At 45.0% G+C, this 14216-nt stretch overlaps 1 long non-coding RNA gene across 1 annotated transcript; it reads right to left on the bottom strand.

Annotated features, from left to right (window-relative positions):
• Positions 1–8175: 8175 nt before the first annotated feature.
• Positions 8176–10917, bottom strand: LOC109499646. The gene is made up of 2 exons (XR_002157030.2): positions 10390–10917; positions 8176–9522 (listed from the first exon to the last, which is right to left on the bottom strand). It is a non-coding gene; the product is annotated as an uncharacterized LOC109499646 (long non-coding RNA).
• Positions 10918–14216: the final 3299 nt, after the last annotated feature.

Consider the following 14216-nt stretch of genomic DNA (forward strand, 5'->3'; position numbering starts at 1 on the left):
TTTAACCAGAAGCCCCAGCAATTTTATGGCTTGTGACAAAAAATAATGGAGGATAGAAACTGTTAAAAACTTATTGCACACTTAGCTGTGGCCATTAAAAGTTCTGGCTACTCTAATTTCAAAAATTAAGTTTCATTAGCCAACTGTGTACTGTGTCCTGAATGGAGGAGTATAATACTGCAAGAGGTCAGTCACAAAAACTGACCTCTTAGTGTAGTGACTGCAGGTGTTCCCTAGAGGTCACTGTTAATCCTGGGTGGTCATTGAAGGAAACAGAAGGATTGTTAGTTTTATGCTTTTTCAAAATAATTATCTGTAGTTCTCACTTAATTGTGGGTTACTTCTGACCTTCATGTCTTAAGCAGAAAGGTGAAGATAAATTAGCCAGAGAAATTTGAATTTTATCAGATTGTAGATACCTCTTATCTACTGTTTATATACTTTTAATATTTCCTTACAAAGGTGTGGTCATTAGATGGCATCTCTTTTAGTTGGACTCACCTATATCTGGGTGAGAAGTCCTGCTTTTTTATTAGTTAATATGGTTCATATTATTACAATTCTTTATCAGGAATGGTGTTGATCATAGAAGTTTTTTAAAATATACACAGCCTGTTGCCAGGCTCATTTACTTTTTTAAGAGTAAGCACTGTGTTACTTGGAAGAGTTAGGTGATAAATGTCCCTGATTAAGACCACTGGTTTAGTACTTTTTATTTTCAGAATCCTCAACATGATTTAGTTGACAGATCTAGTTGGTGGTAATGTCTTTCAGTTGTATATTTTTGTACTAGACTTCTGGTTTTTCTTTTTTTTTCTTTTTTTTTTTTTGAGAACAAACGATTTCTGATTAAAGTAGCTGAAGAAAAACTGGGTTGGAGTATATTTTTATCAAAACAACTGATAGTGTTGAATTCAGTTTTCTGTGTCCTCACAAATTTTCTTCATCCTATTAAATATTCCTTGGATACCTCAAAAAAATTCAGTTGTACAGCACACTTGGGAGGTTCTGAGAAGACGTCATTGAAAATTTGTCTTGATAAACCTAATACATCACCTGCTTGATTTTTTTTTTTTTTAAATTGGGATTGCAGAAATTCATGATACAGTTTTTAGACTCCTTCAGTATCTCAGTTCTTGTTAATCTTTCAGAACATATAACAGCCAAAAAGTTTCCCAAACTAACAACCTGAAATACATGGGTATAATACTACTATACTTTTTCTTCCATTCTATGTGACATACATAACATTGTATATTAAGGATTCTACTAAAGTCTTAGAATGGAGTCATTTAGTGCCTTTACTACAACTTTTGGTGCAGGTATATACTTGGTTTTGAGAAAGTGAAACTTTCTGGAAACATTGTTACTTGCTTCCTAGTAATTTGGAGAGGTTCTTCTATGGAGAATATTCTTTGCAGAGCACAGTTGAGCTCTTCAGAAAAATAGTACATAGGCGATTTTTCCTGCTTTTATTTTTATTCTTTAATCTCCACTACTGATAAGGGGCTCAAAGTCAAGTCCTGCCCTCTCTACCCACTGAGCCAGCCAAGTACCCTTAACTCTGCTTCATCTGTAAATGGCACCTTTGTTTCAGTATGTATCTCATTGAGATTTCATATGGGGCAAGTTACTATCCTTTCAGGGGTGGTTTTTGTTTTGTTTTGTTTTTTTTACCATCCGAACTGCAAATTAAAGCCAGGGGGAAGGTTGCTTAATGCTAATAGCCCATTCCAGCTGGCTCTCTGCCTCCAGAATTTCTTTATAGATAAAAACTTTCAACAGCAACAAAAAGATTCAACAAGAGTGCTTTACAAATAATTACAAATTGGAATGTAAATTTGTCATTCAATTGTTTTTGTGTCCTACTTTTCTTCTATGGTAGTCCAAGACCCAGGGACTTTGTGGAGTGGGATTCAAGGATGCACATAGTAGCTCAGTATCTAGCAAGTAGTTGTTTGACCTGAGTTCAAGAGTGAGACCTAAGCTTCACTAATTTCTTAGTGTTTCATCCATTTTAGGATGACTTGAGAGCTATTGGTTGTAGGGCTTCATGTGGCCTACAAGAAAGGTTTTTGGACATGGCATGAGGTGCAAATCTTTAGTTGAGGGATCTTTGAAAAGTCCCTTAGCAACGGAGGAAAACAAGTGAATTGGATCAGATGGCAAGGTGTTGGGACTAAAAGTGGAGCTCATAGGTAAGCCATAAGGAATCAGGTGAAGAAATGAGTACCTTAATCATAAAGTAGGAGTTGAGGGTGTAAGCAATTGAGTGTGCAAACTGCACTAGGGTTTGGAGGTAAAGGATTCTATAACCATGAATTGGAAGTAGTTCCAAGTCAGGATTTTTGACTTCCTTTCGGTTGTACTACCAAATAAACGGGTGTGGGATAACTTGTTCATCGTCCTGGCTGGACGCTGAGAAGTTGATGTATCAGATTGCATTAATGGCTGGCTCCTACATTCCAGCTGTCCGATTCAATGGGGACAAGAAATTGAACTGGCAGTCCTGGTCGCACTTCAGTTGGCAATGTATATAACTGTCCACCTGACATGAAATTGACTCCCCAGGAGTGAGGTTGGGAGCAGAAGCTGCGTTCTTTGTGGATAGTAAGGAGTGGATGAACACTATCATTTGGAGGGGCTAGGAACCCATGCTTTAGAGTGCTGGATGCTTTGGTAAGGACTCTTGCAGTGGTCAGGAAAGAAAGTGTTTTGAGTACCACTCTGCTGAACATCGTGCGGGGCCTTTTTCTTACGTGATGTTGAACCACTTGAGAGGTGAATAACAGGGAAGAAAGAAGTTCTCACATTCCTCATCCTACTAAACAAGTAGTGTATTTATAACCCAGGCCAGCCTTGACTCGTAAGCCCTTGTATTCCATTCTACACCTTAGCTTTCTCAACCCATTCATAAGCTGCAATTTGTCATTCAGTTGATTGTCAGGATTTGGAGCTTCTCTCTCTTTTTAATCTTGAGAGCACAGGGGAGGGGCAGAGAATCCCAAGCAGGCGCTGCACTGTTAGCATGGAGCCCGAAGTGGGGCTCAAACTCACGAACTGTGAGATCGTGGCCGGAGCCTCAAGAGTTGGATGCTTAACTGAGCCACCCAGGTGCCTCTGGGGGCTCTTTTTAATTGCAAACATATTCATGGCAAAAAGTGTAAATTATACGTGACCTCCGTGTTTTTTTTAGAAGTAACTTGGTAAAAGGTGTTCCCCCACCCCCCCAACCTAGAAATTTAGATACATGTGATGAACCAAGTACTTATTTTGAGAGGGACAGAGTATCATGCATCAACGCAGAGCTGGATGTGCGGCTTGACCTCATGAGCCAGGAGATAATGACCCGAGCCAAAATCTAAAGTCAGATACTCAACCGAGTCACACAGGTGCCCCATGATGAGCAAGTATTAATACAGCAAGAAATGCTAACCATGTGTCCAGGTTTTTCTTTTTTACACACCTGGAGCCTGCATATTTGAGGTGTATATACTAAATGCAGTACATGCTGCCACCTGGGCAGGTACCAAAAGCAGTAAGCTAAGATTTCTTGCAAAGGACCACTGAATGTCCATGTTGTCCTTGTCTGTGGAAGACAAAGCTGTACATCGTGAATAGGTTGACACTGATGCGTCTTAAGTTCATTATTCACCTTGTGAGTGGTTTGAAGCTATGGGTAGTTGCTGTGGCTACTCTGGTCTCCTAGTCTCGACACCACCCTAGTTTTAACTCAGGAATGTGAGCAACATTGGTGCATGTGGCATCTTATAGGCAAGGACCGGTAAATTTGGGGGCCTTTTAACTTTAAAAGCTTATTTTTGAGAACGTGCAAGTAGTGGCAAAGAGAGGAAAAGAATCCCAAGCCAACTCCACACTTGTCAGTGCAGAGCCTGATGCAGGACTGCAACGTATGAACCATGAAATCATGATCTGAGCTGAAGTTGCACGCCTAACTGAGCCACCCAGGTGCCCCCGTTAACCATCAACCTAATAGAGAAAAATGCACAATTTATTTTTAATGTTTATTTTTGAGACTGCAAGTGGGGGAGGAGCAGAGAGAGGGAGATGCAGAATCTGAAGCAGGCTCCAGGCTCTGAGCTGTCAGCACAGAGCCCAACACGGCTTGAACACATGAGCTGTGAGATCATGACCTGAGCCGAAATCAGTTGCTTAACTGACTGAACCACCCAGGTGCTCCTCTTTCTTCTTCTCTTCTCTTCTCTTCTCTTCTCTTCTCTTCTCTTCTCTTCTCTTCTCTTCTCTTCTCTTCTCTTCTCTTCTCTTCTCTTCTCTTCTCAAGTGGACTCTTCAGGAAAACACTGCAGAATTCCTTGGCTGGACAAAGCTATTGCAGATTCAAGAGAGCACCTTCTCTGGCTTCAAAACCAGGTAGTTCGAGTTAGGATTCTGTTGTGCAACTTTTCCTACTGGCTTGGGAGAAAAAGCAGGCACATCTCAATGATTGCTTACATTTTGACAGTGGACTTGTTAATTAGAGCTATTTAAAATTTTTTGAGAGTGTGGCAGGGAGAGGGAGAGACTTAATAACCCAGCATGGAGCCTGCCATGGGGTTCTATCTCATCACCCTGAGATCATGACCTGAGCCAAAATCAAGAGTCGGATGCTTAACTGAGCCACCCAGGAACCCTGATTAAAGCTACTTCATTGTCCACTAGCAGCTGCAGTCTACTGACCCGGAAGAATGCTCCATTCTTTAGATGATTATGATTAATTCTCAACAGATGGATGAAAGGAAAGGTTAAGTACTTACCATGTGCCTCATCCAAGACTGGTTCCTAAACCAGGGCCAACTTTTTGGATTTGATGGCAGTTGACAGGAAGAAAATGATTAAGAGAGATGATTAGTTATAAGGCAGATGTGATCATCCCACTTTATTGAGATTGAAGTACAGAGACGGCTGGGCAAGTTGTCCAAGGTTGCAGTCCAGTAGTGATTGAGTTGGAAGGGTGTAGCCCAGGTTGCAGGACCAGGTGTGGGTTAACTGGAAGGGGTCTTAGAATCCATAGTCCCAGTGTTATGGTTAGAGGTGAGAAGCTGAATTTGCCCAAGGTGACAACAAGGATACCTTGGCAGAGCTGGGACAAGGACTGCCCCAACAGCTAATCCAGAGCTAGTTTCAGGGAGCATCATAATGTTAAGGCCTTCAGGCTTTGAAGCCAGTAGTCAGGATTGGAATTCTGGCTTCCTTGCTTCTAGCTCATGACTTTGGACCAGCTGCATAATCTCTAGGGTTTCATTTTCTCATCCGAAGGACAGAAATAGAAAACAACTGCTTCCTGTTACTATCTTGAGAATGTAGTAATGTGACATATATGTGTCACTCACCATGTGATGATATACTGCTTAGTTAGTAATAGCCTCACACTTGTATGCAGTAAGTACCCAAGGAATGACTTTTTAGTGAAACTGACTCCTTTATGGTGCTGGGTAGGCAAGAGTGCCCCCAGTTCATTCTTCACATTCCCCAGTACATACTGACAGTGTGTTTCCACTGACCCTGGTCCTTTACCAACTTTTGAGTCTGTACAGTTTGAAGGGACTGACTTCAGGGGTCCAAGGTTAAGAGAGACCTCTGTGGTTAAAAGGATCTAGGCAGATTTCAAGAAAGGAGCTTCTGAAGTCATAGGGATATAGGGAGGTGGGTGGGAAAGATAGGATGAAGGGTTAGAGGAGTGTTAGATGGCTCTTTAAAAATGGATTTTCAGGGCACCTGGGTGGCTCGGGTAAGCATCCGGCTCTTGGCTTTGGCTCAGGTCATGACCTCACACTTTCATGGGTTTGAACTGCACTGGCAGTGCAGAGCCTGCTTGAGATTCTCTCTCCCTCTCTCTGCCCCGTCCCCATTCACTATTCCTCTCAAAATAAATAAACCTTAAAAAAAAAAGGTTCATCTCTGGCATCAGCTAAGAAAAAAATACGGGTTTTCAGGGACGCCTGGGTGGCTCAGTCAGGTGAGTGTCTTTTGATTTCCACTCAGGTCATGATCTCATGGGTTTGTGAGATCAAGCCATACCTCATACATCGGGATGGATCCCTGCTTGGGATTTTCTCTCTGCCGTTCCCCCACTTGCAAACACATGCATGTTCTCTCTCTTTCTCAAAATAAATAGACTTGGAAAAAATAAATAAAAATGGGTTTTCAAATTAGTCCAGTCTGGATTCAGATTTCCATCTTTTGGCTGTGTGCCTGGGGCAAGTCACTTATTTTCCTTAATTTCTTTCTTGTACAGTTGGGGATAACAAAACAGACCTAACATGGTATCATTGAGGAGTCTGTAGGTCAGTGACTTTCCACTCTTTGCCTACATATTGGAATCACCTGGAAAACTTCTGAAAAATCACTAACACCTGGACCCTGGTCCCCAGAAGTCCTGATACCTTTTATCTGAGGTGGGAACTTGATGTCTGTACACTTTAAAAGTTCCTCAGGTGATTCTAAGCAGTAAGGATTAAGATCTACTTCTGATCCCACAGTCGTCCTATTGGCCTATTTGTTTTTTCCTTACCCCGGGCCTCCCTTGTATATGGAACAAAGCCTATCCATGCCCTTGGCCTGGGATCCTGCCCACTGGCCATACCCTGTGCCCATCCCTGTTCTTGCCTCTTAATCCTGCAGGGAGAGGCAGCTTCTCTAGAGAGGCTGTGGGGCTGGACTGAAAATCCAGCGCCCCTTAGGCACCTGCTCTGGTGTCACCTAACAGCTGGATGAGATTGTTGTCACCAGAAAATGGCACTTGGCTTGAGCCTTCTTTCAGCACATTCACAGTGTTGGTGTTGGGGATATCCCCCTTGAGCAAGGTGTGGAGAGAAAAGGTAGACGATCAGACGGGAAGGGAGCTCAAATTATTGTATGCTGAGCACACGTGTGGTGCTTTTTCTCATTACCAACTCCATGATATTGGGGTTATTATTTCCCATTAAGAAGCTCAGATAGGGGTGCCTGGGTGGCTCAGTCGGTTAAGCGTCCGACTTCAGCTCAGGTCACGATCTCACGGTCCGTGAGTTCCAGCCCCGGGTCGGGCTCTGGGCTGATGGCTTGGAGCCTGGAGCCTGTTTCCGATTCTGTGTCTCCTTCTCTCTCTGCCCCTCCCCCGTTCATGCTCTGTCTCTCTCTGTCTCAAAAATAAATAAACGTTAAAAAAAAGATTTAAAAAAAAAAAAAAAAAAAGCAGCTCAGATAGGGACAGTAAAAAATAAAAAAATAAAAAGAAAAAGAAATTGTAAAAGATCCTTGACTATTTGAAAGTGAAGTCCATTTTCTATGTTCATTATTAAAAAAAAAAAAAAATCAAGATGAAGCCTTAACTAAGATAAAAAAAAAAAAAGGAAAGCATTTGATTAAAGGTGTGCGTTTCTTTATGAAAGTCAGGTGTAACTGCCAGAAGACCTAAGTCAGATGCTTGAACCTGCTTGAAACCATTCCATACTTGCCTTACAGGAAAATGAAAGCGAAGGCACATGTAGACACCAGAATAAAAACTGGAGCCAGGAAGTCATGAGAGATTCGTCCAGACTTACTTGAATCTGATAAGAGGTGGGGGTAAGGATAACATGCCAAGACAACACACTGATGAATTGGAGAAATGGAAGTACACGCAGTGTTCTCACGGATGTGCTGGGCCTTAACGCTGTAATGTCAAAAATAACTTCCTTATCACATGGAGTAGGGGGAGGGGAGTAAATGATGAGTACCTGTCCCCTGGGTTTAGGAGGTTTTTAAGTGAATTGATACATGCTCAAAACGGTTCCTGGCACCAGAATATTGTGTAAGTATTAAATAGCACATATCCCTTGATAGAAGAAGAGGAATCACTGGAATTAGGAATTAGGAAATTAGGAACTAGGAAGAATTGAGTAGTCTGAATGCACAGGGCAATTCAATTATTTCTAGACAATGTCTTTATTCCATTTACTCATTCTCTTTAATAATGGCCTTATCCAGGCACCTTTCACACTATATACCTGACCCATATTGGCCCAGTCCCACGACATGGGCAATCCTTTGTGTGCCAGACATCTAGTATCTCTGTCCCCTTCTCCTAAAGCCGGTTATGCTCCGTGACCAATGGGACAGTCCTAAAAACACCACATCAATTCCCCAACCACCCACTAGGAGGCATTACTACCCCATTGAGAATACTGGGCCAAATTCTTTGCCTGAGGTCACACATTTATTGCATGGTAGAACTGAGACTTCATTGACTCCAACGTCTTTTCCACTGTGACGATAACACGAGAGACAGTAATAAAGACACTAGAATAGTGAGCGCTCCTTGCACTCATGTGTCGATGTTTTGGTATTTTAGATACACCTTCCACCAGTTCACTTAAACCTCACCACTTGAGGGAGGTTCTGCTATCACGTTTTGCAGATGAAGAAACAGAGGCTTAGGTCCAAGACCATGTTAAGTGTTTTGTATAGAAGAGGTTGTACTTGAGCTGAGTGCTGAAGAATGGGATTTGGGTACAAAGCTAGTTATATGAAGAAAAAAGCCTCATGTGTCAAAGTAAAGGCAAGAGGTTTCAAGGTTCTCTGTGGACTAAGTTTAAGACCCTATGAATATGTCCAGGGATTAGAATTGGAGATGGGTGGAAAGTCCGAGCCAGAGGAGGAATTAGAGGTTACTGGGGATGGTGATTTTTCAAAGGTGAAAACTAGCCCAGTGTATTTTTGGAAAGAAATCTTCTATAAGAAATATAAATTGCATAAAACAGTTTAGATGATATTGCTATAAAAAGTGTAAATTCTGCTGGATAATACTGGCTTAGAAAGACAAGAAAAGTAATGTTTTGATGAATGCAGTCTTAGATTGACCTTAGAACCCATTTTTTCCCGTATTTTGGTCAGAGAGAGAAGTAAATGGAAATGATTACATTTTTTAACATGTTGCAATTCCAGAAGTGACAGGGAAGTCTACCCCAAAACAACCTAAAAGCAGATTAACTTCAGCATGTTAATATGCATATGGTTGAATAGGTTTTATCTTTAAAAAAATACTTTAAGAAAATCGTTCGACCTATGTGTATATATTTTAAACACAAATGTCTGCGAGACTCGTGCAGCACGGATGATAAATCCTTTTGCTGCCCAGCCCTTTACTCCACACTTGGAGGGCCTGAAGTGAAGGGTTGTGGGGGAGAGTGTCGCTCAGATGCATGGAGCCCAGCTGGAGCCATCTCCCGGCCCTCGGCCTCCTGACTCCTGGCCCAGAGCTCCTCTGAGTGACCAGCCATGACATCTGGTATGGCAGCGTGCCGCCGCCTGGCTGTTCAACCCCTCACCCGAGAGGGCCCTGGCCGCTTGCCCATCTCCCTGGCAGATAAAGCCTCAGACAGAGAGCAAACAGTCCACGGCTCCAGGAGTCGGTGCAGGTCAGATTCAGGCGGTGGTTTGTGTCCCTGCCAGCTTCGAGGCGGTCCCCCGATCCTCTGCTCCACTGTATCACTTCCTTACTGTGGCCAGGTTGGAACTCTTGAGCAACAAACAGGCGGACACCTGTGGGTGGAAGAACGGTACCGGCTCTTTTAAGGAGGGTTTTCCGGGCCGCAGAGGGCCTCATCTGCCCCATTCCCCTGGGCGGCTCAGACATTGCCCCATCAGCCTCGGTTTCAGTATCAGGGTGGGGCAGCGTCTTGGGTGGGGCACTGTGGTGTGTGTGTGTGTGTGTGTGTGTGTGTGTGTGTCGGCGGCAGGTGGTGACTCTGGAGCTTGGGAGAACAGGTGGGCTGCCTACCCCCGCCCCTCCACGGGATTTCAAAAGCCCCATGGATCAGTATTTGCACTTTGAAAGAAGCAGTCTGCATGCACATGGCAGGACATTTCGAGATTTAACTTGCTTTTTTTTTTCTCCTTTTTTCAGAAAAGCATTTATATTAAATCGTTACTAGATGTTTCTTATCACAGTATAGAGATTTGGTTTAGAGAATGCACTGTGTTGCTACCGAAGAGAAGGAGAATACCACATGCAAACAATGCTTTTACACAGAAATACTTTTTTTAAGTTTTCTTTTTAAGTTTATTTGAGAGACGGAGAGAGAGAGCATGAGCAGGAGAGAGGCAGAGAGAATCCCAAGCAGGCTCCGTGCTGCCAGCGTGGAGCCCAATGCAGGACTTGAACGTACAACCACGAGATCATGACCTGAGCCAAAACCAAGAATGGGACACTTAACCAATTGAGCCACCCAGGCGCCCTTGAACTTACTTTTAAAATATTTGTTTCTAGGGCACCTCTCTCTCCTCTCTCTGTCCTCCTCCTCTGCTCTCTCTCTCTCAAAAATAAAGAAATAAACGTAAAAAAAAAGTTCATACACAGAAACCTTTGGCCGGACACAAGACTGTTCTTTAATAATAAATGAACCTGACCTGAAGTGGAGGAAGCAGGTTCCCAGAGTGTTGCTCGGATGGGGAAGGCTTTTCTCAGAGGCTCTGTGGTCAGGTTGCAGGAAAGGAAGAAGGTTCTGCTTTTCCCAGAGTTGGAAGTCTGACCTTGATAAAAGTGCTGTGCATTTGAATACCCGCTCCTGGCGTGTCACCGGGGCCTTGGCCTCGTGATGGCAAGGCCTTTGGCGGCTCTGGGAACTCAGTTTTTGCAGTCGAGAAGGGGGAGCCCCACTGCTTCCATTCCAGGCTTGTTGAGACAGAAACCGAGGTAACAGCGTGTAAAGCATCCGCAAGAGGTGCAGAGGAGGCCCCGAGAGTTGCCGAGCTCAGCATTTTCCCCTCACATCAGCTCTATTCCATCCCCTTTAATTACGCACATTTAATTCAAAGGTAATCCATGATCATGGTAGAAAAATTATAGAACACCTAACAAAAAGAATAAAGTGATCCAATAGCTTCTAGTTTTTATAAGTAGGTTTTGTTTTGTTTTGTTTTGTTTTGTTTTGAGTCCTGTTTTCTTGGGGCACCGGACCGGGGTGGCTGTCGGTTTGAAGTGTCCAGCTCAGGTCATGATCTCAGGGTTCAGTTTGTGAGTTCAAGCCCTGCGTCTGGCTCTCTGCTGTCGGCGCAGAGCCTGCCTTGGATCCTCTGTCTCCCCCTCTCTCTGCCCCCTCCCCCCACCCCCGGCTCTCTCAAAAATAAATAAAAACATTAAAAAAAATCCCGTTCTATTTTGTGTGTTTGGAGTAGGAAGTTTCTTCATTGGTGTTTACAGGGTGTGAGAGAGGTGATATCATGGCCCCATTTTACAAATGAGGAAACTGAATTCTAGAAAGAGGAAGTGCCTTCCCCAAGGTCACAAAGATAGTAGGAAGGTTAAGTCGATTTTTTAAAACTCCCCAGCTTCTGAGCCCAAGCCCAGCACTTGTGTCAGGACCAGGAGGGGCCTCAGAGGTGGGTCTCAGCCACCTGTCCCTCGCAGGGAGCCTGTGCCCAGGATTTCACACTCCCCACTCAAGACGAGCTCCTGTTCGTGGTCTGCCCAATCCTAGAGTCCTGGGAGTGGGCAGGTCGTGGAAAAACACCGCAGTTAGGTGGGGTTTTTAGGCCCCTCCTTTTTCTTTCCCACGTTTTGTGCTGTCCTTAGGAGCTTTTCCCTCACTTTAAAGGGTGCTCTATACCCTGTGTTTGCTCTTTTCTGGCCGTCTGGGGTTCCCAGCAAATATTTCCATTGTTTTCCTAAAAGAAAGAAGCCTGCGCTGTTTTAATGGCTATAGTAACAAAGGTGCATTGTTTCCATGGTTGAAATTGTGCATGGAGGTGGAGGTCAAGTTGTTTCCTGAAATCTACTATGATAATTCTAAAGGACGATGAAAAAGATAGAGCCATCAGCCCGGGAACCCTAGTTGTGTGATGATCGTAAGTAGTCGTGTGTGTGTGTGTGTGTGTGTGTGTGTGTGTGTGTGTGTGTGATGTAGGCCCCGCCCTATGCTGGTCCGAGTGGTGCACAAACCTACCTCCTGTGTCAAACGTGGCTGGCAGATCTGGTAGCCCTGAGGGTCAGGTGAAAGATGACAAGAGACCTTCATGTACTCGGCTTGCACCTCTGTAGGAGGCAGCAGAGCTGGAGGTGGCACGGAGCTCATGTGGCGGCCTGCATCCCCTCCGGGCTGTACCTGGAGCAGAAGGACCACGGTGCTCTTCCTTCCGTTGGGGCTCCGACCCGGCCTCCCTTACGGCTTCAGGCGGGGGTGGCCCTTGAGAGACAAGTTTGCCACGCTGGGACCAGAAGGCCCACAAGGTCCTTGCCAGCGTTGACATTCCAGGATTTGGCACCTCCCCCAAAAGAATGAGGTGGTTTCTTTGGAACGATGGCAGAGGTCCAGACAGTCCTCTTCCCGGAGGGGAAAGGAAAAATGTTACATGCACACAGTGGGGGACAAGTCATTTCAGGCCACATCAGGCTATATAACAGGCATTTTGTTCTACAGGGATCGGGCAACTGCTAGCATTCGGTCAAGATTGGAAGAGTCTCTTAAAACTTAGTGCTCATGCAACTTTGTTCAGCGTTACTGCCCATCGTACAGATGTGGAAACTGAAGCAAACTTAGCCCAGAGGAAATGGCACAGCCGGGACTAGAACCCAAGGTCTGACTCGTCGGGCCCGCTCTCTTCTCGCACATCCCGGCTGAATGTATATGCTACCGACGGGCCTGACCTTGGGATTCGGGGCGGCTCAGAGGCTGCCTGGCGAACATGAACACCCACGAACCCCCCGGAGGAAGCAGGTTCTTCCTTAGAAGGGGTCACGGTATGGGAGAAGGATGCCGATGAAGACCGAAAAGACCACCAGGGCCAGCGGCTGTCCCCACAGTGGCCCCTGGGTCACCTCGCATCAGATCAGCAGCGAGAAGGTTTTGCGCAAAAATTTCAGGTTGCACACTGGGGATTGAGGTCTTGTGTCTGTCTGCGGGGGGATGGGCACAGCATTCAGAGTCTGGAGACCTGGAATTGGCTCCCGGCAATACTACTACGCAAGCCTGGGCAAATTGCTTCGCCCCTTGAACCTTGGTCTTGTCGTCTGTAAAATGGAACTAATTACACTACTTCATAGGGTTATTATAGGGTTTAAATAAAAACAGCAATAACCTTACTGAACGCTTAGTAGGTGCCAGGCACTGTTCACCTGTATTAACTCATTTAATCTCCACAGAAACCCTCAGACAGTAGGTGCTATGGCTATCTCCATTTTTATTAAAAAAATTTTTTTTAGTTTATTTATTTTGAAAGAGAAAGCATGTGGGGGGGGGCAGGGAGAGAGAGGAGAGAGAGAATCTCAAGCAGGCTCCACACTGTCAGTGCAGGGCCCAACACGGGGCTCGAACTCACAACCCCGAGATCAAGAGTCACACGCTCTGCTGACTGGGCCAGCCAGGCACCCCACCACCTCCATTTTAAGAATGAAAAGTAATTTGTCCAATGTCCCGTAGCAGGCGGGGAAGCTGGAATTGGAACCTAGACGGCCTGGCTTCGCAGTGGGTGTTCAGTCGGAATCTCAGAGACTAAATACATTCTAGGGCTGGTGAATCCTAGACAACAGCTTTCAAAGACTGTTTAAGGTAGAAGAAACCTTCGAAGGGCCCTGGGTTAGCCTGTTATTTACTGGATGAGGACACGGTCAGAGGGCGAGAGACCTGCCTGCCAGAGCTCTTGGTGAGTCCCGCAGAGCTGAGGTGAGGACCCAGGCCAGCGGGCAGCCGTGCCTCATCAGGGTGCCATGGCTCACAATCCTGAGGGTCTGTTGTAGGAAACATAACTCGGTGCAGTCACTTCCATTATCATCAGCGCAGAGAGTCTCAGTGAACTCTTAAGGCACTACCACTCTCTCACGTGTTGGATCCATTGATCCTGCCCCCAGACACATTAAATAACATGCGCCTAAGGAGGGTAATAAAAGAACAAGGCACTACGCGATGCCCCATGCTTGGTGGCAATACGCGCCTACAAACCCCTGCACTGCAGAATGCAGGCAAATAAAAAGATATACTAGGACGGCTGCCTCTGGGGCAGGGAAATGGGAGGGACTCATAGAGTAAAGGGGAATACATAAAACGAGAGGGGACTAGCCAGGACTAATGATGACCGTGAGCCATCACCTAGGGAACAGAATGAACTCATCCCACGGCAGCAAAGGGCCAAAAATAAAACTGAGTAAAACTAAGAGACTGGATGAAATCACTTTGCCTGAAACACATTGGCTCTGGGCTCAAGGAGGAAAGGTGGGGACATATCCTGGATTGCCTCACAAA

This window comes from Felis catus, chromosome B2, assembly GCF_018350175.1.
Source record: "Felis catus isolate Fca126 chromosome B2, F.catus_Fca126_mat1.0, whole genome shotgun sequence".
Classification (NCBI taxonomy): Eukaryota; Metazoa; Chordata; class Mammalia; order Carnivora; family Felidae; genus Felis; species Felis catus.